At 29.1% G+C, this 8,618-nt stretch overlaps 1 long non-coding RNA gene across 6 annotated transcripts; it reads right to left on the bottom strand.

The window, feature by feature from the left end:
• Positions 1–4,182: 4,182 nt before the first annotated feature.
• On the bottom strand, positions 4,183–7,723 carry LOC112097172. Of its 6 annotated transcripts, none has more exons than XR_002904789.1 (8): positions 7,506–7,723; positions 6,936–7,068; positions 6,165–6,370; positions 5,997–6,085; positions 5,823–5,927; positions 5,309–5,371; positions 4,921–5,194; positions 4,183–4,371 (listed from the first exon to the last, which is right to left on the bottom strand). It is a non-coding gene; the product is annotated as an uncharacterized LOC112097172 (long non-coding RNA). The 6 variants fall into 6 exon arrangements; XR_002904790.1 differs by having other exon boundaries at positions 5,997–6,081; XR_002904792.1 differs by having other exon boundaries at positions 6,288–6,370.
• Positions 7,724–8,618: the final 895 nt, after the last annotated feature.

Raw genomic sequence — 8,618 nt, 5'->3', positions numbered from 1 at the left:
AGGAGGCCCATGTTAAGGACGTGGGCACCGAGTGTCCCGTTTGCTTGTCTGCGTTCGCTGACGGCGAAGTGGTTCGGCAGCTGAGCGCGTGTAAACACTCTTTCCATGCTTCTTGCATCGACATGTGGTTGAAATCTCACTCCAATTGTCCGATCTGTCGCGCTCCCGTTCCCGCCAAGCCCCCTAATAATAACAACGCCGCCCCGCCGCGAGGTAGAGACGATGATCTTCACCAAGGTTTACCTGATTCCGCCAGCTTAGTCTGATAGCATAAGTTTTTCGGATAAAGTTCAAATCACGAGAAAATCTCTTAATTTATAATATTTAGAAAAAAAATATGAAATGTTTAAAATTGCGAAAGTTGAGAAATGGAAAGATTTTGCAAACAATTTCGTGAATGGATATGAGTTTTTATTTTTTATCTTTTCTTTTCGTATTTTTTTTCTTTTTGAATGCTTTGATTATGAAATTAATGGGCAGTAGCTACTCAACATCTGTTGACTATTGATTTATTTTTATATGCTTTGGGGATAGCAGTAGCAACTACGAGAGTGTTTTTTTTTATGCTATCTCAATCTGACAACTCAGTCGACTCATTTAATAATGTTGAATGATTAACAAACAATTTGATTCATCATCACATGGACAGGTGTATGGTTTTTGGTAATAACTCACGCCAATGAATAAAAACAATAGGGCATTTAAAGACTTTAATTGTTTTGATCACAGAAATCACACGGTTTACATGGCCCATCCTGCGGCCACTAAGCGTCCAAGTGGCTGCATCGTTAGGTGGAAGATGAGACGCTGACTTCACTATTCAGTTAGGTATCAACATATCATTATTGGCCGGCTACTTGGGGTAATGAAATACCGTAAATGAATTTGAGTCTTTTGGCTGATGACGAAAGTGAAAATGAGAAACTTTGATGATGAATTGATGATGAGTGGTGCCTGTCAATTACTTGACTGCTTGTGCTTTTGCTCACCAGCTTTCATTTGTTCATTACTTTGTTTTCTTTGCATTTTGCGCTTCCATTTTGGACTTCTTGTCTGCTTCTTCAGATATATAAGGGATCCTGACTTGAATCATGTATATAATAACAAAACAAGCCATGTGGGGTGGCTGTAGTCGGTTGTTATGGTAGTAGTTATTTTGGAAAGTTAATTCGGTGTTTTTGATGGACAATTAATAAACATTATAAAATTTTTAGATTAGCTGGAATGAGATTGTTCTAACTTAACCAAAGTTTTCAGTTTGAGACTTGAAAATGCAGTTGCGTTAAAGACTTGTTGGAAGAGCTTTGTCTCCTTATGGTTCTACCAGACTTGAATCTGGATTAATTGAGATTCAATGTGGTCTTTGGATACCAGATGATTTAATATACCGAAAAAAATACACATGATAAATAATAAGCAAAAAATTAAATAAATTCAAAATTTTAAATATTTTTTCATAATATAGTGATAGTTGTTAATTTCTATACATTTAAATATTGAGTGATGATACAGCCACAAACTCTTGTACAAACTTATATTATACAAACTAATTTGTTATTAATTCATTGGGTGAATGAATATACAAAATAATAAAAATAAATCATGTGGGTCAAGAGATATTTAATTCAACTAATTTTATCATGCCACATCAGTTTGTACAAAATAAATTTATATAAGAGTTTGTGGCTATATTATCACTCTTAAATATTTTATAATAAAACATTCATAACCGCCTTGGGGCTAAACATAAAATATAAAATTTCACTTTGGACTTGAGAGGTGCTAATTTTTTGGGTGGGATATTTTCACCCACTATTTGTGTAAACTCACCACGCTTATAAATATTATTTAGAACAAGTTCATATTATTTTTAAAGAAAATTTTAAATCAATAAAAAAAATTGTACAATTAATCAATTAAATCTTTCTTATAACTCTTGTAAACATTTTCTTACTTCAGTTTCTTTGACCATTTTTTATTATGATGGTTGTTTTAACATAAGTTTTATTTGACTATTTTACTCTTATGATATAAAATGACCCAATTGGCTGAAAAAAATATGTATTCTTATATTTAATAGTTTGGGTGTTTAGTTTTGTAATCTATATCAAACTTTTTAAATGAAATCTAATAATTTTTAATACCTTACACGTAAATGACATAAATTTGAACGAATAATTTACATGAGTAAAGTAGAATTGACACATCATTTAAAAAAAAATTAAATTTAATATAAAAATTTAAAAAAATTGAAGTTAAAGTAATTTTTTTAGTACGTTTACCTTATAAAGATAAAATAATCAATTTGAATATAGGCCAAAGTAATTTTAGCAGTCAAATATAATAAAAAAACCTAAATCACAAAAAAATTGTCACATATTTAATTAATTAATTCTCCAAAATTCTTCTTTATTTCAAAATTTTAAAAATAATTTGAACTTTTTGTAATTACGTTGTAGAGGTTAGGTAGGCTTACAAAAATTACGAGATAGAAATATCACCAGTAGTGATCTTTTATTTTCTCAAATTATGTAAACCTATCCCATTTCAGTACACACACATAATTTAAATTATTTTTAATAACTTAAAATAAATAATAAATTTGGTTAATTGATCAATTTAATAAATTATTATGATCTTGAGCGACTTCATTGAAAAATGAAGGATTTGCATTTCACTAATTCTTTAACAAGATACAATTGGTAGTTATTTATTGGATAAGAATATAAAGTTAATTAAATTTTAACCGTATATTGCTATACATGAAGATGAGACAGAAGATTATGAAAAATTGAGCATAATTTAACTTAAATAATTTACATACATTCACCTCCAGACATTGTTGTTCAAGTTAAATTTAAAGAATATTTATAATCTTCTAGCCTATGCCTCTATATAGCCATTAAGTTTGATGGGTAATTCACAGTAAAAACTGTTATTTGTTAGGTTAGGACCCTTAGTATATACAATAGACCTTATTCACTTCCTTCCATCAAAACAATGAGTAAATTATTCTTATTTTAATTTTTAAAAATATGTAACAATTATTGATCACATCATTATCTAATCATAAAAAAATATGAGCAGTCATATTTAACCTCAATCCATGAATGTGAGCCATATTAAGTACATCTATGTAACATATTTATGAACCATATTAAGAACATGCATGGAACATTCTCCCACTTAACTCACATAATTTTATCCTTATGAGAAAAATTAAATATCATTATTATGGCTATAGTATCTAATCAAACTAAATGATAATGATACTTTATTTATTCAAATAGAAATCTCAATATACATGAATCACTGCAATTATGCCTATTTTAACAAACATTTCCTTCCATGTATCACAAGTATAGGATTTTTCTTATTTGAATGTATCAATATTGCATTAATGAACTTAATATAAGCCATTCAGGGTCCAAACAAAAAATAGTCTCAATAAATAAATATGACAAACTTAATGTGCACAAACTTAATTTTATTAAAAGTCGTATGTACATAATTAAAGATGAGTATAGTAAACAAACATTAATTTATTCAAGAAGATACATATCACTACAACAAAAAGGATATATAATAGCATCCAAAAAATGCTACCAAAGGTGATTGGTAGCATTTTAGGCAACGCTAAATTTGCCCATGTAACTAAAAGTTTTACTATTTAATAGCATCTATTGAATGCTAACAATTCATATATATAGCATTTTAAAATGGTTAGCAAATCTTATTTTACAGCTTCGTGCAAATGCTATCATTGTGCAGTGTGTAGCATTTATGCAATGCTACTAAATTCCATATATAACATTAAAAAAATGCTACTGAACCTTTACTAATGCTACCGCTTGTCTTTTATAGCACTTTGATAATGCAATTTTACTAACAATTATAACGTTTTGGTAATGTTACAACTAGTACAAAATTAATATATATAGATAATGTAGCTGTTAGTAAATGCTATGGAAGATGTTAAATCTTTATATAGTAGCATTTGTAAAAAGTTATGAATGTTGGTAAATAAAAAAGTATTTTTTTAATGGTTGTTCAATATCATCAATTTAGTTGATAAATTCGTATCAAAATATTTATTCACCAAATATAATTTTAAGTCTCCAATGCCAAATCATTTGATGTGTAATCTATTATTCCTTTCATGAAAAAAAATTAGATACCATATATTTCATCACTGTAACTATATATAAGCATCCAAAATCACATGATCATGTACATCAAAGTATACAAAGAGACTTATACAAAAAATTAAGTATGTTCATGTCATACTTGCAATTTTTTACCCGTTATGTTACCGATAACATCCACACCTTGCCTTCTACTCTTTACAAAATATACTTAAATCTTTACAACCTGCATCATGAATTTAAAACAAAAACATAGTTACATTATGATAATGAAAAGAATTAATAATGATGCTTTAAGAATGACAAATAAAATAATGACTCATTAATAAATACAAATAAAAATAATAATATTGAAAATTCAAAGTAACGAATCTGAATATTTGTATCACAAGAGGAAAATATTTTATTTTTCATTTATCAAGAAAAAATGAAATAACATAAAGATAAGCAATAAGCCAAATCACAACCCACCAAGAGCAATAAGCCAAATCACAACCCACCAAGATTAGCATTTCAAACACATATGGCCTTGGCGTATGGCTCCTAGTAAAAATGAACAAAACAACTACTTTTCATAATAACCACTCTAGAAAAAATTGAACCAAGAAGATAACATAAAGAGGACAATTTTGCATACAAAAAAATATAAAATCAGAACCTTCTCAAAGTAAAAAAATGCAAAATTACTTTCTCATAATGGTAAACTAGATCATATTTGCAAGCGAACTTAAAAATATGAGGTCATTGGAAAAAAGAAAATGATGTAAAAGAATACCTAAATAGATGGACTAGAAAAGTTAGTTGGGAGCAAACATGATAACTCTATCAGCTAGCCATGCAATTGTACTCCCAACAGATTCTTCAATTGTAGTCATATAATGTGTTACTTTCCACAAAAACTTTAGCGGCTGCCTAGCTATATCCACCCGAATGTGATGAACAAGTGCATTTGGATCACTTGATGACCAACGCTCTTCAGCCACAACTGTATCAGACCCCTCCAAATCAAGCATTTTACACTTAGTAATGTTCGGGATTGCCTTCACACTCTTTAACAGCAACACAAAGACAATTTAATTAAGAAAAACAATATTAGTAATAAGCCTTCAACATTTTATTTTTCATACTTTCACTAAACTTAAAAGTGTAAATAATGTTCTTACCATTGGAGAAGTCAAAGGTGTTTTCGGAGGATTCCCACTTGCTTTGGTTTCATGAAAATGACTCTAAAATGAAAAATAAAAAGTCAGTAACTAAATATTATAACAAATACATAAAAGTGAGTAAAACATAGTACATGCCTGCCTTTTTTGTAACTCTTCAACTAAACTTCGCATATCGGACAATGCTTTCTTCATTTCATCTTGTTCTTGTTTCATTTTAGCATTTTCTTTTTTAATTTCATCATGTTCTTATGTCAACTTAGCTATAATGTTGTCCTTTTGTGATAGTATGGCCAACTTTGAAATGGTGACTCCTTTGCCAATAGCTCTTAAATGAGAATTGTCAAGCCCAAGTACTTGTGAGAGAGCATCATCTCTTAGATTATTTGAAGAATGTTATGATGGATCTTGCAAAGTTTCTTTTAATTTATCCTGAAAATTTATTTAAAAGTAATATTCATCATGAAAAGATGATAAAAACAAGCATATCAATTAAATAAATGGATATTCTTACAATAGTCTCTCCAGTTGGAATGTTCACGGGTTGACCATCCTTTTTTGTATGTGCTCATATCCATACATCAACTCTAGGCACTTCAGTTTTTCCACTACTTTTTTTCTGTAACAGAAAATAGTTTAGAAATGATTGCTCAGCTAAAATCCTATTATAAAAGAAATATTTTTTTACCATATCTTCTGTCATTCTAGCAAGTCCTCTACGACCTGTTGTTTGTGGGATTTGTTTCTTCCTAATCTTTTTAAATCCTTCACTTCTTTCTTGCACAATTAATATAAACTTTGTTTAGTAACATAGTTACAGCCATAATTACATAATTTAATATAGTAATACACTTACTTTAAAATTTTCACTTGTTTTTTCTTTCACAAAACTTTTCCACTCGCTTATTGATGAGATGTTATCAGGTCTTAACTTCATTCTTTCTTGTTCATTTTTGCTTGCAATATCTTCTAAACTAACCTTGATTTTGAAGCCCTCCAAAGCCCAGCCATCTCCTGGAACACATAAGTTCTTTGCCATTGTCCATCCAATTTGTATCTCCTCTGCAATGTATATTTAATTGAAAATACAAAATAATTTTAATTTCCATTCAATTATGTATTTTCATCCAAATGATATATACTTAAATTACAATAGAGCTACATATCTTAATACATTCCCATAACACTTCTTTCAAATTCAAAGGAAGTTTCCTCCAATCTGAAATTGTATACGGTACATGCTCTCGTACAAGAGGTCCTAAAAAAGATGATAATGAGGTAAATCCCTCACCAATAGATCCATCTTGCAAGCCCACAGGTTGGGCAACTATCCATATTCTCTTTTTCTTTTCTAAACAAGCAACAATCATTTACACAGGCATGTATCTTCTCATACCCTAAATCAAATGTCTTCAACAATTTTCTCACTGAGTAAACTGATCTAAGAAGCACATTATCCACAGGTAGCATATCATGCAGCAGTTCTAACAATCCATCAAAACTCTTGTCAGACCATTTGTTTACAGCTTTATGTTTGTACAAAGTCACAATACAAAATGATTAATAATTATTAAAAGATGTTGCTGTAAACAAATTTTAAAACATATTAAAATAAAATAAATAGTACCAGAAAATTGTATTGGCTGCACCTTTGTTCTTTGACTTTAAATTTCTTCACCAAACCTGCCTCAGAATTGATATGCACGTTGCTGCAAGTCTATTGAGTATGAAGTTGATAATTCCTCAATCAAAGGCTAACACTACACATACCAAACAAGAATTTTGAGATTCTACAATTAAAATTATGTTAATACTGGCAATCATAAATCAAAACCCAAGACCAATTTGATCAAAAGAGAAAGAAATCATAACCAGCCAATCTATAATAACGGCATATAAGTTAAAAAATTATATTGATGCAGCTAATTGTAGATATTGCTAGAATGCTAGGGATTGAGAGAAAAAAATAATAATAATAAAGTATAAAACTATCAATAATCCAAAATCAATTAACAAGATAACACGACTTTTCCATTTAAATGTTCAACCATCATACCCATATATAATAGTAAATAATTTAATCATTAATTGCTCAAGTGGATGGAAGAAAAAACACCCAGATTGGGGATGTGCATTTGCTTTGAGCTTGGGTATAATGAAATTGAAGTTGCACGAGTAACGGAGCAATAATCCTTACCAAATCAATGATACCACTTCTAAATCATCCAAAAAGCCAAGTAATCTTTCTCAAATCAACAAACATACGTGAAGTGCCCATGGAATCGTTGTTCGTCTTTCTCTATTTTTATCTTTTTTTTTTTCAGATTTAGTTGGAATTAGAGTTGGAGAGAACAATGGGCATGGAGAAGAGATAGCAGAGGAGAATTGTCTAGAAAGGGATCACGGGAAGTGAAATAAAATAATGGGCATTTTTAATTTTTTTTATAAAGTACCCGCCTTTTACTAAAACTACCCGTTTTATATATTTTCAGCCCATTTTTTATTTTTATAATTTTACTATTTTATAAAATTTTTAAAATGCTTTTATATTTACTCACAAAAAATAATGTTATTATATTTGACAATAATATTAGGGATCCTAGTATTTAAGTTTCAACTTGAGACCCAATACTATTTATCACACGTTTATTCGATGATGAATTTCATAACTTATAAAATTAGTTATTGGTCATTAAATAGATGAGTGCCACATCTGTTGAGACTTAAATGCTGGGATACCTAACATAATATTATATTTAATACTATCTTGTAGAATTTTTAGAATGTTAAATTATTAACTGATATTCTATTTACCTTATTTTCATATCACCAATAGGCATTGACGGTCTAATGCTTCAATCCTTTTGTCTTGTAGCAATTTTCAAATGCTATTGTATTTTATCAATCAGAATGCTACCAATGCTATTTTAAAATATTATTACATTTATTACTATTCCTTAACACTTTTCAAATGCTATTTTATTTAATCTTATCTTGTAGCATTTCCTAGATGCTATATAATTCAATATTATATGTAGCATATACAAAAATGCTACTAGTAATTATCAAGTGTCATTAAAACCAAAATGTAATGGCTTTCATACTACAAAGGTAGCGTTACTTTAGAAAATATTACAATAAATTAATATTTGGTAACATTCTTTAAAACAATGCTACAATATAATGTTACCAAAGACCAAATTTGTTGTAGTGTATGTTCAACATGACTATTATATAATTTGGTCAGCAATCATTTAGCCATGGGATCTACAAGCATAAGCTCAATATTTATATACCCAATAGTTACTTC

This window comes from Citrus clementina, unplaced genomic scaffold (assembly GCF_000493195.1).
Source record: "Citrus clementina cultivar Clemenules unplaced genomic scaffold, Citrus_clementina_v1.0 scaffold_6, whole genome shotgun sequence".
In the NCBI taxonomy this organism is placed as follows: domain Eukaryota; kingdom Viridiplantae; phylum Streptophyta; class Magnoliopsida; order Sapindales; family Rutaceae; genus Citrus; species Citrus x clementina.
The sequence above is the reverse complement of the archived record's forward strand: the minus strand, read 5'-3'. Positions and strand labels throughout refer to the sequence as shown.